Genomic DNA, 18052 nt, shown 5'->3' on the forward strand with positions numbered 1-18052 from the left:
TTGTCTGAGTTTTGAGGATGGGTGGGTGCTGGTTCTCTGAGCGGCAGTCTGTGAGGCAGCATTTATGCCTGTTTTTGGAGTAGTCGTTAGTGTTTGTTGCTGCGCATGAGCAGTTACAGTGGGAGCTGCTCTGTGTTTGTGTCGAGGGTGTTGTGGGGATTGCATGTCTCGGATCAGTCCCATACCTCTCAGCTGTGTGGATTTTAACAGTGCATCCAGTTTCTGCTTCATAGTTTGGTACATGTTCACAAAATTGTGGTGTTCTGGCAAATTAATAGCAAATCATTAAAGACTGCAGGAAATATGAAATGATGCCTGAGTTTAGAATGTCATACCATTTGCTTTTCATGCTAATGTGATACTTGAGTTTAGGATGTCATACATTTTGTAAATTCATGTTAATGCAATACTTGAGTTTAAGATGTCCTGCCATTTAAAAATTCATGCTATGTGATACTTGAGTTTAAGATTTCATACCAGTAACTATTATTCAATCAACCTCGTGCCACTGCACATGTGCGTGGTGGCAATGGTTGTAAGAGTGGACCCCTATCTCTAATTGTGCAATTTCTTCATGGAAAGACAGGGAAAGTAAGGGAGTATGCCCCGGTTGTACAGTGTTTTACAGTATAGCCAGATTAGTGCCTCTTATTATTGTGTATGGGGGGAGGAGTTGAAGTGCCGATTGTCAGATTGCAGTTTGTAATCAGGGCATATATTTGAGTTCAGGCCTCCTATCTTCAGCAGAGCATGATAAGGCAAGACCTGTTCTGTGAACTTTTTTAGTTTTCATGAGATCCTGTGGCTGTCGAATGGGTGGGGGCAATGTTGCTGAAGTGTTTCCTGGCTTGTTTTTTTTTCTGGTTTCAAAGGGGTGTTTAGGCAGTGGTTATAGAGATCATAGCACCCTTAATGCATTCTGGGTCAGCTATGTTAAGCCAGTTGGATCCTTAACTGAGATATCTGCAGTGAAGGAAAACATACCAATAATTTTATTTTGTGGGGTTGCGAGTTGCCAGCGAAGAATGTGCACCAGGTGCGCATGCTCTGGGTGGAGTGCAAGGCTGGGAATGACTGCTTTGACAGGCATAGCTACCACTGTCCAAGTGCATGGGGGTTTCATAATGGGGGGCAGTGAGAAAATTAAACACAGAGAACCATCTTGAATACCTTACAGAGGCAGAGGTCTGCTATGACTATGCTATTATAAAGTAAGGTAGCTTACCATACAGCTTTCTGTGTTTGTGGGACTGGTGTAAACAGGTGTTCCAACCCTCCCTTCATTTCCTAAAGGTTTTGTCAGGACTTTGCACTAGGTATACCTCTCAACTGTACAGATTTTGCAGAATGCCTCCAATTTGGGCCTATTTCTCATAAAATTAAGGCTTGCTGTAAAACTGATGCCAAATTGTTGCAATACATGAGGATAATGGCAGTTGAGGTTTGCACTTTCTACCTTTCAGAGAGTTCATGTTAATGCAAACACTGTCCAACAACTTGCTAGGTTTAGAGCTATATCTGAAGGTTGTCCCTGGTTTTGGGGCCTTTGTCCCACGTATAAAGATTGCTGGCTCCTGGGGGTGGAATTTTGGGTGGTGTGGACTGCTGAGACTTTTAATGAGGTGCATATCTTGTGCGGGGTGCAGTGGGGTCATATTAAAAAAAGGGGGGTGACAAAGGAAGGAACAAGTGGAAGGAAGGTAGTTTGCAATGAGGTATGGGGGTTTCAGGCATATTAAGGGTAGGTATAGGCAGGAGTTTTGGCTTGGAAATGTGATGCAAAAATAAATTTAATTCTCAAGAAATTAAAACATTGCCATATAGAGGGTATATGTATACAGAATGGAAAAAGGAGTTCCAAGATCTTATAGACAATAATTACATATTAATTTCATGACTTGGAACATAGGAGGGTGCTTTTATGTTTTAAAACTTAAATTAATTTTTCAGAAGTAAAACTTTTTCATTGTTCAAATAGCCCTTATACAAGAGACTAAATTAAAGAGTGGCACACAAGTTGTAACAGCATAAATTCACATATATGGTGACAGACCACACAAATGTGAAGGAGTGGGAAAGAGGGGTAATGATCTAGCGTCATGAAAATTTAAACTTCAAAATGGAATTATATAAAATAAATGCAATGTGAAGGTGGATTATGTGGACAGACTTCATTAAGAAGGTGGGAGGGTGGGCTAATGGTTAAGGTGTTTGCCTTACAAACACAAGGTGCAGGGTTTGAGTCTCACAAGGGATAATTGGCTAGGCTTAAAATGGCTTGCAAGGGCAGTTAGCTTAGTACTAATCTATGAACCTAATACTCCCCCAGTACGAATGATCCAACTTTTTAAGGACTTTTTCAAAATTTGATGCAAGGAGATATACAAATTGATTGAGAAAAGTTCAATGTAACAATGAGACCAGAATTAGTCTGCATTGCGAAAAAAAAAGGAAAGAAAACATAATTTTAAGGCCCAGGAAAGCCTTTGGGAAAAGATAAATGAATGTGATTTGATAGACATACAGAGCATCAAGAATGAAGAAAAAGTAGCATTCACTTTTTCAAGGTGAGAGGGTGCCCAATGGAGTAGTCTGGATCATTTTCTCATTAATAAGAAAGACCAGGCAAAAGTAACATATACAGATATACTAGATCAATACACTTCAGACCATTCCACAGTAATTTGACTATGGCACTACATTTGTATTGAAGACATGATAGGGCAGGTTCATGGAGATGGGCTGGCTATAAGTGGAGATCAATGGAACTACAAGAAAAGTTAAGGGAAGAGATACATCTAGCAATCATCGATAATGGCAAAGAGAGGGAGGTCATACATATCCTTTGGTGAGGGGATAAAACAGCTCTGAGAGCTCAATTAATGCTAGAAGGAGACAAAATAGGTTAATGTTGTCAAATAAAGTAGAAGGGAAGGAGGACAGATTATAAGAAATACAAAATTTAATCCTGTAAACACAAACAAGACTTTGGGAACCATCCATCTAAAATCACCTAAAATAGACTATGCTAGACATTCAATCTTTTTAACTTTAAAAAAGGGGGCTATAGAACATGCATCATTTAAACCAGTGGGACTTGTGATATTCAAACATAATTGCCACTTTAATTTGTTTTTATCAAGACGGATGGTTTCCTTTAAACTATTATGGATCCTTAGTTTTCTTAATTATTTGAATTATGTAAGCAGATTTTTATTGGTTGTTTTTAATTAATTAATAGTTGTGGTTAATTTAAATACTCAGTAAGTTTTAACTGTGCCATTCTGATGAAGTTCCTACTTTTGTGAATGAAAGCACTTAATAAATGTATTTTTCCTTAATTTTGAGTGTATCATTGTCTGTCCATCTGCCAAAACACATGATCTACAGACAATTTAATCTTGTGTCAGGGTTTGTCTTTTCTGATTAAAGATATGCACATCTTAAAGAGAGAATTAGAGGAGTTAACAATATCCCAGGCATCATTATAATGTATAGTCAGAAATTATTTTTGTTGGCTGAAAAGGGAGAGGAGTGTGGAACACATTGCATAGTATATTGTGGATAGTATAAAGGATGGAGCAGGACTGGTACTAATCTCACCAGATCAAATAAAGGAAGCATTAGGAAGCATTCAGATTATATTTTAAGAAAATATATCAAAAGTATGAGAGGGCAGATAATAGAATGGATTCAGGAAACAGAAGTTGGAAAGTTCATATGCAAAGAAGACAGGGTAAATTGATCAGGTCCATTACACTATAGGAAATTCACTTGGCTATAAAGAATTTAAACAGTGGCAAAATTCCAGGCCTAGATGGTTTCTGCTCTGAACTATGTTAATGGGAAAGCAAGAAGTATCATACACACTACAGATTTATAGAAGAGAAATTATATCACAGAACATGAAATGTGCTAGAATTATTGTAATACAGGGAGGCAAGGGAGATCGAACAGACCTGGCTAACTGCAGAACAATTTTGCTTTTAAATTTATATCAAAAAAACTTGCAAAAATTTTAGCAAAGAGGTTAGAAAAAGTTATTTCCAAAATATAGTGACCAGAACAAAATGGATTTATTAAAAGTAGCCAAAGTGTACACAACTTGTTGATCCTAGCCAGTTTCCTTGCAGGTCTCCAAACAAGGTACAAGAAACTTGGGATAGTCTTGTGTGATATTAAAAAGGCTTTTGATATAGTGAATTGGCAGTTTTTATTTGAGGTGCAGTATGAAAAAGCCTAAGATATGATTGTGTTCAGTGGATTAAAATGCTGTATGATGCTAGAACTTTTGAAGTAGTGGTAATGAAGGAATATCTGCACAGAGGAGAATATTTTAGGAGGAACAGTCACGGATGCTGATAATCTCCAAGACTTTTTCCTCTTAGCTATGGATGAGTTGGCAGTAAGATTACAAGAGATCTTGGAGATGAGACAATTGATTGCAGCAATGCAGTGTTCTAGCTTTGTGCTGACAGCTGCATTTTAATGGTGGAAAATGCAAATAAATCTTTACCCTCAATTGTTAGACATATTTTAAATTCCATACAGTGTCCTGTCTGAAAATAAATTATATTAAAATGGTAAACCAAGCTCCAAAAAGGAACCAGTCCATAGTTTGGGTGTAAGACTCAATTTAATCCACAAATAATTCTTTAAAACCACAGCTCAGCACAAAATAAAAACAAATAAAAAGTACAACATCAATAAATGATAAGCACTTTCATTTTGTACTATGACAAAACTTCATCAGATAAAACATAATTACTAAAATCAAGTTTAAATACATATGATGTACAACATGCATTTTACATGATTAGCAAATACATGTATGACTTTCATACACTACTCCTAGTTTTGCTGCTCTGATTCATCCTTTAAACCAGACATGACATTACCCAGTCATAGTAGCTCTGTTTTCATTTACAGCAAATCAAAACTTCATTTCCAAATACCTTTTTGACCAAGGAAGAAAGATCATAACTAAATCACTACAACATGTCTAACCAACATTACTGTTAGAATAATGAAATTAATAATGTTCCATAAAATTATGTATATCATTTACTATTAACTGCTATCTTTGCAATGCTCTTAATTTCAATAAACTAGAAATAGAGACTTGCTCATACTGTCCTGGAAAATTAGTTGCATTAACCAACAACTGCCAATAGAGTTCTTTATTTTTGAGGTGGACAATCCATGGCCCACCCCTCTCATTTTTATTAACTTTTTCAAGAATGACCATCTTAAACCAATGTTTGTCATTGGATAGTACTTGCTTTGCTAAAGCATTTGTAGTTTTTCCTTTTTTAATTTCATAGTAATGTTCGTAAATGCGTTCTTTGAAAGAATGCTCCATTTTAACATAAAAAATAAAAAATATTCAAACCACAGTATGAGTGGAAACCAAGTTTAATAACCTCATAAAAATTCCAAACTGAGAGCTTTTGCCATTCAACAATCAGGCTTCATCAGAGTTGTTGAAATAATTAAAAAACGCATTTTATAAATATATGCATCACAAAATCAACCAATCACACAATCCAGCCTATAACTCATTTAACCAATCAAATCATAACTTCCCTTTGAACTAATAAATATGCAGCTCTATAAGTATAAATGTGAATATGAATGTAGCAACACATCATACATAAATAAAATGAAGTAAAATAAGACGAAATAACAGCATAACAATTCACTATTCTTAGGATAAAATAATAAAATAAATTAAATAAAAAAAGAAGCAATTATGATCAATTAAATAGCATTAGCTCTCTGCTTTAGAATGGGAACCATAGAGATGCTGTCATTTAGACCTGGTGGACACATGGCATTTAATCTTAACTGCCATTTAACTTCTTTTGCACCCACTTCTAATTTTTCACTTCTCCCTCTTTCTTTGGGGTATACCCTATCAATAACAAAAAAATATAAATCTTTTAAAGTTGATGCATGTTCTGCTATGTAAAAACAATGCATTGTGTATGTTTTTATTTTTTATGTCCCTTAAATGCTCTCCTATCCTATCTTGGAGCCTATGTGTAGTCTTGCCTACATAAAACTCCAGACATACAGTGCAGGTTGCTAAATACACCACCATATTCATGTTGCAACTACACCATCCAGGGCAAGTAGGAGTACAATCATAGCCATTAACAGAAACATACAGTCCATCATTAATAAACTTGCAATGTCTGCAAGTGCCACATTTGTACATTAATAATTTGTGTCCCATCTTTGTAATAAATGGCCCTTCCACTATATTCTTAATATTTGTACCTCTACTGTATACTATAAGGGGTTTCATTCCAAGCATGTCTTTTGTTTTCTTGTCCAAGCATACATCCCATAATCTGTTAACAGTGGAAACAAAGAAAGGGGTTTGATGATTATACCTCAAAATTAGTGCATCTTTAGCCACTGTTTTAACATTCATCTGAACAGGCTCTTTTGTTATTTTCAAGATGGGACAAAAAGAAGTGCAAAGTGTTTGAGTAAGTGTCCTTTCTATGGATAAAAAATATGTTATAAAGTAAAATATTGGCCATTAATGATTTGTGGCACTGCTTAGAATGTTTGAGGGAAATAAGAGGCAATGGTGATGTTTCTTTTTTAACCATTGACGTGATTAATTTGTTCTCTGTAATACCCCACAAGGAGGGTTTAGAATTATTTCAAGAAAGTTTGTTGAAAAGCAACAAGGTTGATGCACACAAAGTAAATATATTGGTTGAATTCATGGAGATTGTGTTGAAAACAATTTTTTGATGTTTGAAGGTGAGCTGTTCCACCAGGTAACAGGAGTAGCAATGGGGGCTAAGTGCACCCCTGTATTTTCTAACCTGGTACTTCTTGAATGGGAGGAAACTCATATTTTTTGCTCCTCTTTTATGGCCAATATTTTACTTTATGACAGATTTTTGGATGATATTATATAGCGAGGAGAGGAAAGAGAAGCATTAGAGTTTGTGAATTATTTGAGCAACACAACATCATTTTTGATATTTACAGGTCATTAGCATGCCAACAAAATTGATTTCTTGGACATACATCTTACAAAAAATGGTTGTGATAATGTTCTAACCAGTAATATCCATAAAAAGGACACTTACTCAAACACTTTTGCTCCATTATGAAAGTTTCCATCCCCAACATCAAAGGAAAAGTATTGTTAAGGGGCAAATGGTGAGATTGTCCTGCTTAATTAGTGATAATGAAACATTTTCCAAAGAAATCTACACATTGATAGGTATGTTTAGAGAGAGAGGATATCCCTTAAAATGTTGCTTAACACTAAGAGAAAGGTTAGCAAAAAGAGGAACACTATTTTTTGTCCCATCTTGAAAATGACCAACGAGCCTGTTCAGGTGAATGTAAAAACAATGGATAAAGATGCACTAATTTTGAGGTATAATCATCACACCCCTTTTTTTGTTTCAAGTGTTAACAGATTATGGGATGTAAGCTTGGACAAGGAAACAAAAGACAAGCTTGAAATAAAACCCCTTGTAGTATACAGCAGAGGTAAAAATATTAAGAATATAGTGTAAGGGCAGTTTATTACAAAGATGGGACACAAATCATTAATGCACAAATGTGGAGCTTGCAGATATTGCAAGTTTATTAATGATGGCCGATATGTTTCTGTTAATGTCTATAATTGTACTCTTACTTGCCTGTATGGTGCAGTTGCAACATGAATATGGTGGTGTATTTGGCAACCTGCATGGTATTTCCAGGGTTTTATGTAGGCAAGACTACATGTAGGCTCTGAGATAGGATAGAAGAGCATTTAAGGGACATCAAAAATAAAAACATACACAGTGCATTGTTTTTATATAGCACAAAAATCATCAACTTTAAAAGATTTATATTTTTTGTTGTTGATACGGTATATCCCAAAGAGAGAGGAGGCAATGAAAAATTAGATGTGGATGCAAAAGAAGTTACATGGCAGTTAAGACTAAATGCCATGTGTCCAACAGGCCTAAATGACATATCTATGGTTCCCAGTTTAAAGCAGAGAGCTAATGTTATTTAATTGATTATAATTGCTTCTTTTTCTATTTAATTTATTTTATTATTTATCCTAAGGATAATAAATTGTTATGCTGTTATTTTATCTTATTTTACTTCATTTTATTTATGTATGATGTGCTGCTACATTCATATTCACATTTATATCTATACAGCTGCATATTTGTTAGTTCAAAGGGAAATTAAGATTTTTTATTTGTATTTATTTATTTTACATTTGTTAATCATGAAAGTCTGACTGGACACATATCCGTTTTAAGAAGAGGCCTGGGGGGAGAAAAGCTCCAATAGCATGTCATAAAGAAATTACACAAGAATATCATACAGAGATATAGGTTCCATAGAAACATACGTTATGTATAGATTAACAATTCCTTTAGTAAAGTCAGCATACAGCATTCTAGTAGTAGGGTTTATACAGAATATAAAATATAAACACAAGAATTTTTTTTTATGTCTTTCTAAATTATGAGTACTCTCAATATTTTGTTACAGAAATAACCAGTGATTATTGAGCTTTACAGTGAAAGGAATTAGGGGACCTTTAGTAGAATCCTTGAACATGGTATTGGTGCAAATTAACCTGGGGAGTAGCATGAACAAAGTCAATTGTTTGAGAAGTGGGTTCTCAGGAGTTTCTTAAACTGAATAGTGGAGGTTATTTGGCTAGGTAGTGAGTTCCAGATTTTGGCAATAGTGCAGGCAAAGAGAGATTTGCCAGCATCATTTTTTGTGTTTGATAACACTTATTAAGATCTGAGAACTAGATTGTAAGGCTCTGGTAGGGATATGGGGGTTAATTATATTTTGAAGTGCAGGGTATTTTTTCTGGAAGGTATAAGAGATTATGTGCTATTGTGAGTTGGTTAAACAGAAGTAGTTGAGGTAGCTTGAGCCAATTGAGTTGGTTAAGTGTGAGGCAGTGGTGGGATGTGTATGATATTTCAGTAACAAACTTGGCTATTTTGTTATAACAAGATTCCATTTTGTTCAGATCACTCTGGTGGAGATTAGTATGGATGGGAGAGGCATAGAGAAGAATGGATAAGAGCTGAGTTCTTGCAATAGTAGCTTTGGTTTGTTTAGTTATAAAGTGTTTGTTCCTATAGAGAAGTCCTAGTTTTTTATTAACTTTCTTAATGGTTTGTGTGATATGGATGTCAAATTTGAGGTTATTGTCTAGAGTTTAGTGTGTGCAGTTGGAGTGATTTGAATGTTATCTTTGGAGTGAATGATGAAAGTGTTGTTGGGGGGGAGGCATGACCTGGGCCAAAAATAATTAATGTCATTTTTTGGGGGTTAAGAAAAAGTTTGATGTTTGTGAACTAAATTTCAGCTAGAGTAAAAGTGTTTTGGGTGGGGATATGCAGTTCCTTTAAGGTGGGGGTGGCGCTTATAAGGGTGGTGTCATCTGCGTATTGTACTACTGATGCTGTGAGTGAGGAGGAATTGATTTGGTTGGTGAATAGTGAGAAAAATAGTGGGCCAAGGATGGATCAGTGATGGACACCTATGGATACTGGTAGCAGAGGGGGGAAGCTGGTCATGACATAGGACTGCCTGCTGTTGACCAGATAAGTAGCTAGTAAACCATTATATAGTAGAGGGGTTGAAGCTTAGGGTAGATAAAGGCTGGAGAAGAATGTTATGGTCTACCATGTCACAGGCTTTAGATAAGTCTAAGAAAATGGAAGATACAAATAGTCCCTTGTTTCTATTGTGGTTAACTGTATCTGTAAAGGATAGTAATGCTGTGGTGGTGCTGTGGGATGGTCTAAAGCCATGCTGAGTTTTGGAGATTAAGTTGTTTTGTAAGAGGTACCGAAGTAGTTAGGAATGTACAACTCTCTCTAATATCTTGGATAGAGGTGAGAATATTGCGATTGGATGGTAGTTGGTGAGTTCTAAGGAGATGCCCTCTTTGAGCAGTGGAATAATGTGTGATGTTTTCCTCAGGGTGGAAACTTTGAATTTTGCAAGTGACCTGTTTATGAGGATTGACACGGGATAGGCTATGGCATCTGCTGCTATCTGAAGGAATTTGGCTGGTTGGGTGTCAGCAACTAGTGTGGTTGGTTTGAGTTTCTTAAGAAGCTTTGAAATAATTTTAGTGGGAACAGGGTGTAGGGAAAAGTCAGTGGTATTGTTTTGAGTAGTAGGGTGGGTTTTGCTAGCACCTGGTATAGGGCTGCTAGTGGTATTGAGGGCATTGGTAAGGGTTTGAACTGTTTCAGTAAAGAACTTGTTAAATTGTGTGGGAATGTTGTCATGGTTGTTGGGTAGTACTGGGGTTGGGGTGGTGGCTTTACCTGGGTAGATTATGCCATTTATTGTAGCCCAAAATTTCTTAGGATTGTTGGCATATTTTTCCTGCATGTTTTTGTAATAGTTACTTTTGTCTAGTTTGATTTATTTTTTGGCTTTTTTTTGAAGTTCTTGGTAGGTCTGCCTCAGATTACTGGTTTTGTTCTTTTGATATTGACTCCAGGCCAGATCCCTCTCTTTCATTGTAGTCTTAGTATCTTTAGTTAGCCATGGAGCATAGTTAGCTTTTAGTCTTACAGTTCTGGAGGGGGCATGACAGTTTAGGATTTGCAGGAAAGTGGAGTTAAAGTACTGTACAGCATCATCTAGAGATAGTAGTTTTAGGGGTGTCCAATTACAGCTTTATAGTGAATTGATGAAGTCAGTTGTTTTAAAGGTCTTTTTGTTGTGTATTACTCTGATGTTGGGTTGGCTTATGTAATGGGGTCTGTTCCAAATTAGGTAGATTGGTCAGGTAGACAGCCAGAGTGCCATGCTAGAGTGGGGTCAGATAACAGAATCCAGTCTAAGATGGATTTGTGTTTTGGGGTTTTGTCTGTTCTGGTTGCGGTGTATATAATTTGGGTAAATCTATGGAGGGTAATGTGGGTAGTTGGAGTGTGGCTAGAGCAATTCAGACAGTCAATATTAAAGTCACCTAATAGTACAGTTTCTTGTGGCATGGAGTTTGAGATCCAGTTTAGGAGGTTTTCCATTATAGTAGTGTTATTGCTTGGTGTAGCCACCTGCAATAATGATATGTTTGTTTGAGTTTAGTTTTCATTTGGCAAGGATTAGTTCAACATCTTTAATTTCTTGGGTGTTATAATCAATTTGTTCAATGGTGAGATGATTTTGGAACAATATCGCTACGCCACCTCCCTTTTTCTCTACTCTATCTCTACGTATTATGTTATAGCCAGGGGCTATATTCTCATTATTATGGTATTCTGGTTTAAGCCATGTTTCAATTAGCACTGCTATTTCTGGTTTATATAGAGTTAGAAGGACGTGAAGGTCTTGGATTTTGTTAAGTATACTTCTTGCATTTATGTTAACGAAGAGGAGAGAGGAGGTAGGTCTATAGTATAGATGGTTTGGCTGATTAGAGTCTGTGTAGGGTGTTGTGGTGGGCCCTGGATTAGGGTGAATGTCACCACAGCGAATGAGTTTGTGGAGTAGGTGAAGATACAGTTTAGTTTGTTTAGTAATTTAGTATGTCTTAATGAGGAGTGAGGGTTTGTTCTGACTGACAGTTTGTAGTGAGAGTAAGAGACTGATCTAGAGGACTTGAGGTCTAGTGGTGCGATAGGGAAGTTACAAAGTTTCAGGGGAGTGGATAGAGGTTCGGTTTGCCATTGTGTGGGGGGGTACTGATATGTAGTTGAGTGTAGTAAGAGGAGAGGTAGGAGAGCAGGAGAAGGGTGATGATAGTACATAGGTAGAGTAGTGCTTTTATTAAGTGGGACTGTTGTTTATAGTTCATCATGTCTGGTGAAGAGTGTTTAAGGGTAGTGACTTAAAGTAAGTGGGTTTGATATACTAATAATGAATGATATTAAGGGTGTGGTGAAGAGTGTTGGTTTGTAAGTGATATGTGTGGTGTGAAACTCTATTTGGGTGGGAGGGAACTGATAGATGGTGTGGTGTATTACTATAAATGTAACTGATATGGGGTGGGTGGGAATGGGGATAGGGTAGGGGAGATGACTGAGCGTAGCAAATGAAGCGGGGCAGAGCCAGTAGTCCAAGACACTGTAAAGTTTGGGAGACTATCAGTGTTATGTGAAAGAGAGCCTATTATTACAATATGTATCCTATATGGGTGGAAGATAGGTATGTGGCAGTTAAGTAACTTTAGACTAAATTTAAACAAAATAGTCAGTATATCAGAGATGTGTTGTATAATTCAGGGAGCTGGAGTGTGGGCAGAATGGGTAGGAAGAGGCAAAGGTGCACTCTAGATTATAGAGGAAAAGGAGTGCAGTATAACTAAGAAGGTAACAGATATATTGGGTGGTGATTCCTGCCGCTAATCTGTAATGCAGCGTTTGACCACACTAAAGTCAGTCAGCTGTCCTTAATGGAGTATATTATGTAAAGTACACTAAACCAAGAAAGTTAACATACATTCACTACTTTCAGGCTATGGTTCTCTCAAACTTCTTTGCTGGGTCCACAGTATTTTCTGGGTGATTCTTCTTAACTGATGTCGGTATTTAGTCTGGAGGAGGAAAAGAGACAGTTAGCACTCAGGGTCTTTGCATACAGGCTGGGACAGGCTTTTTGTTCAAAATTTGCTTTCTTTTTGCACTACTACCATAGGTATACAAGGTTCTAGCACAGCAAGTTGGTCATTCAGGTGTTATATTTAAGCAGCTTTACCTTATAAACAGCAAAAAAAAAAAAAAAAAAAAAAACAGTTCAGGGGTGTTCAGGTGGTGTTGATTGGTTAAATGAGTTACGAGCTGGATTGTGTGATTGGTTGATTTTGTGATACATATATTTATAGAATACATGTTTTAATTATTTCAATGACTCTGGTGAAGCTTGATTTTTGAATGGCGAAAGCACTCAGTTGTTTGGAATTTTTATGAGGTTATTAAACTTGGTTTCCGCTCATACCGTGGTTTGGATATTTTTTTATTTTTTATGTTATAACGCTCCATTTTCCCTATATAGTATACCACACAGCCTTGACATACAGCCTTGTGTACCACCCCCTTGGTTTGATAATCATATCTATCTTACCATGTGCTGAGCTTTGGTTTTAAAGAATTATTTGTTGATTAAATTGAGTCTTACACCCAAATCATGACTGGGTTTTTCAGAGTTTGTTTTGCATTTTGTTAAGTTGGTTTCTTATAATAAAATGGTATTGATCAGAGTAGGATAACGTAAAGGAGGAGATACCATCAGTACGATAAAGAAAGCAGAATATCCTACCAACCTCAGATTTTAGGTGGGTTACAGTCATGAGGAAACAGTCCTAAGAAATTAAGTTGCTTAAACAAAGATAGATACATTTATACAGAAAAGCAGCAGTAAACTGTATATAACTATTGACAAAATAAATGCAGTAAAGATATATTTCTTTCCTGTGCTATTTATGTGATAAGACACATACCAATGATGTCTGATCATCCAGTAGTGTGGAAGTTATAAACTTCGCTTGAAGGTAATGTAAATAAGATACATAAGTATACAATTCCAAGACAAGAATTGATTACATTACCTTTGGATGGAGAATGGAGGATGATACACTTCCCATCACAGGTTACAGCATTTAACTTGACACAATGGAGTAGACTCCATTAAGATGGCAATGCAGTTAAGCTTTGGTGGGGGGACATTTCCCATCACAGAGAATCAATATGATGAATGCTTAGTCATAACTGGGAAATCGGTCTTAAGCAATATGAAGATATGACATGGAAATCACCAATATATAAACAAATTTGGGATCAATATGAGACTAAGGATAAAGTTCCCACTCAAATGCAGTAAGAATGGGGAAAAGTAGGTATATGGAGTTGGAGACATATCTGGGTATTTTTAACAAGAATGGCACAGGATAAGAGGCAAGAGTACATCTTGAGCAAAAGTTACAAGAACACTATCAGGTAATCAGTTTTGGCATTTTAATATACTGATGAAGGTTTATCTAAAATGTTCAGACACTAGTCTTAAGAAAGATAGCAGAGAGGCACATTGGACTAAATGGAGTTGTATGGGAAAGTGAAGAAGGAAGGTTAATTTATAAAGATATCAGGCAATGCAGGTATATCCAAAGAAGGGCAATACTGTAAAGGCTTCAGAAAGTTAAGTAAACTATGCATGTAAAAGTAACTCAAACTGAATGCACCCAGGTATAAGAAAATGCCTTTTATCCTATGAGATGGCCTCATGTTTGGAACCAGCAGACGAGGACCTTACATTTGTGGCACAGCATGCCCAAAAAATATTAATGCGTGATACAGATGCCTGGGAAGTAAAATGTTGGAGACATACAGCAGAGATTGCAGATCTGTTACACATGTCTTGGGAATATAGAAAAGCACAGAGTAGCTGAAAGTTGTGAGGAAATATTCAAAAAACTGATAACTTGCTCATGGGAAGCTTTAAGGGAATACTTGGACTATACAAAGAAGACCATTGGCTGACAATTAAGTTATTGTTAACATTTTCAAGGGAATATAGAATGATGCACACAGCCAAATGGGAAGTCTACATACAGAAAGCCTAAAATCTGATTAGAAAGGCTAAACATTATTACAATTTAATTATGAAGGAGAAAAAAAACAAAAGTTGGGTTTTAGTGCACATTTCTATTAGTGTCCAAATAAAACAATGAAATCTTAAGTTGTAGTTGATAGTATGTAAACCAAGTTAAATAAATAGACTGTGACTGTCTTAATTTTTTAATAAGTGACATACATGTGAATATGCATTGGATAAATACTACTATTGCTGTTATCTTGTTATAGAGTTCCTCTTTAACACTGTTCATATGCCTTTTATTCTGTATGCATTACAACTGTTCTTTAGAAAACAATAAACGTGATGTATTATAAGTACAAATAATAATTCAGCATAACTGTCCTTACAGCATCATTTCTAAATATACTATTTCTGAATTAACTATACCTTTGAGTACAAAGAGACTGCAAACTGAGACTGCACTTGTAAAACCAATAATATGTTAAATAAATGTGAAAATATAACAGACATATATTTCTCACATTATGTTCAGCTGTTCATTGCATTACCCTCCTGGGTACATGTTGAGCATTTTAGATATTACATTCATACCATGGTAGCCACATTTTACCATCTAATCACAGCACTCTGATGTCTTCACTTTTTTCTACTTCCTACAAATATTTACTGACTCACAAATTCAGACATGTTCTTCACAGCTGTACCACTCGTTAGCTGCTGCTTTGTTTTTCTCAATTGTTTTTATTGAAAATTTTAACAACAAAATATTAATATATGATAATAGAAACATTATAAAACAAATATACATATCTAAAAGAGCTGCTGCTTTGTTGATGTTGCAATGAATGGTATACAATGACTGCTCATTGCTATTCAAAATTAAGTACTCTGATTGGACAGCCCAACCAGCGCAACCTTTGTAAATCAAGCATAAACCAACAGAACATGTCTGGTCATGACTAGCCAGACTTTCGATTGGCATATGCTGAGGGGCAGTACAATACAAGAAAAATTGGTAGGTTCTGTAAAACTAAAAAAACAGAAACATACCTGATTTCCCTTGAGTTTCTCCACTGTCTCTCATAAAATCCTGACTTTTTTAACATAAAAAAGCAACAGAGATTCTCTTTTCTTTGTTGCTTCTCCTGCACTGCACTGATTTACTGTGCAAGCAAGAGGAAGCTTCACCCTCATGATCAAACCTGTTCAGCCATGAGCAAACCCCGATATACCAATGTCCAGACATGCTGAGTGATGCATTATCGCTTAATGGGACATTATCCTTTGTATATTGTTATTGTGATGGTTATTGCTGTCATGCTGCTATTTTATATATCTGTGTTAAAGCAACAAACATTCATTGTATGGGGCCAAACATAAAAACACCTTGTAGGTACATGAAATAACTACACATAGACCATTGTCAAAATGAGTGTCACTAATTTTGCTTACATTTTTTAAATGAGGGCATATTTAAATGCACCCACATTATTGTTACATTAATATCTTGCTAATAGTCAAAGTAGGCTGATCCAAACATCTTTCTCAACCATATCCTGAGCCCAAGACAGCAAAAGTAAACCTAAAAAAGTAATATGTATGTGCAAATAAGGTAGTGTTAGGGCTTACCTAAACTTTGTAGGATATATAGTGACTGCAACATTTATCAAAGATGGAGCGAAACAGTATAGAAAGTTTTATACATAAAGATGGGAAAATGTGCAGAACTGCAAAACTAGGTATTTCCGGCTTATGTAATATACCACAGGTAAATTGTACAACATGATACAGTACTTAGTTAATGCAAGTATAACCCATGCAGGTAGAAGGTGTTAATTATATCCATTATTACAGATAGTTAGTAATGCAAATGTGCATCATGATGGTGTGCAGTTATAATATTAGTGTAGGTCCTGTGTAGAGAAAGGTATGTAACAGTATGCCAGGTATGAACACCATATCTGTTCAGAGAACTCTGTTTTGTAGCGGAGACAAAATCCATAGAAGGGATTGGAATATTGTCACTGTCTGACATCACTGACAATGTATAGAGCTAGAAAGGTAAAGTGAAGGAAGAAGGCAAAATGAATAAAGTAAGACTATATTAGCAAATATATGGAAGATAATTACTTGAGAGAGAGAGAGAGAGCGAGGGGTCAAGAATGAAAAAAAAAAGCTAAACAGTGTGCAATAAAGCTGTAAATCAATTATTCCTTTATATTTAAAGGCTAGAGCTATCCATAATACATCACTACCACAGTGAATTTGTTAGTGAAACACCTAAAAAGAAAAGCCCAAGTCACACTCACCTCATTGCAAGACACATGGTGCTCTGTCTCAAGTATTTGTGAATATATAGGGGCAGTAAAGCGATACGTGAGTGGGAATTATTTTTGCTATGCCTTGACTTCCTTTGGGATTTTTTATTCTAGTGCAATATCTCTATTTTGTAGCAACAGGATGGGACTGCTTCTGTACTGAACCATGCTTATGTGGAAAACACTTGTTTCAGTATTCACTGTACTTTTATTTATTTAATTATTTATTTTACATTTGTTTACCGGGATGGTCCAAATGGGACAATGCCCATTTTCAGTAGAGGCCCGGTGAGAAAAGCTCCAGCTTAAGCTTGCATACAAAGCCATCACATCAAGTAATAGAAATTATAGACAAAAAATAAGTTTTAACACATTCACAGGATAAAACATTTAAAAACAAAAATATATACATAGACTTTAAACACTTGAATATAGACAAATATATGGTTGAATTTATATATGTGGAGGAGCATAACATTAGTTAGGAAATTAAGTAGGGAGAATCACTTAAGAAAAGTAGTGCATAGTTAGTAATACTTCCGTGGTGAGAGTTGCAGCTAGAAAGAAATTTAACTACTTATAGAGAAGTAGTGTTGTTAGAAGGGATATGTTAACAGAGTTAGTACGTACAGCCAAATTGTATAAGTAGTGTTAAGTTAATAATTAAACTGGAGTGTTACATGTGCAAAGCCAAGATTCAAATAAATGTCTTTTGAGAGATATTTTGAAATGATTAACAATTACTTATGGATCTAATACTACAAATTGCAGCTGACACCCTAGCCTACTCAGTATCCATCTTGATTAACCGATCTCTGTCATAATGCTATGTCCCTACACTATGGAAAATATCACACATCATTCCCCTTCACAAAGGCGGCCCCTCCACAGAACTAAACAACTACTGCCCCATAGCGATTCTATCTCCACTCACCAAAATACTAGAGAGATGCATTCACTCTCAAATCTCAGACTACCTCCTTACTAACAGCCTCCTTTCTAATACTCAACATGGTTTTCAACCAAACCATAGCACCACCACTGTCTTACTCTCTTTTACTAACACTATCCTTCACCATAAAAACAATGGCCATCTCTCCTCTGCTACTTTCCTAGACCTATCTAAAGCATTTGACATGGTCCCACACAAATAACTCCTCTCTGTACTC

Source organism: Protopterus annectens, chromosome 2.part1, assembly GCF_019279795.1.
Source record: "Protopterus annectens isolate FY-2018-M chromosome 2.part1, PAN1.0, whole genome shotgun sequence".
Classification (NCBI taxonomy): domain Eukaryota; kingdom Metazoa; phylum Chordata; order Ceratodontiformes; family Protopteridae; genus Protopterus; species Protopterus annectens.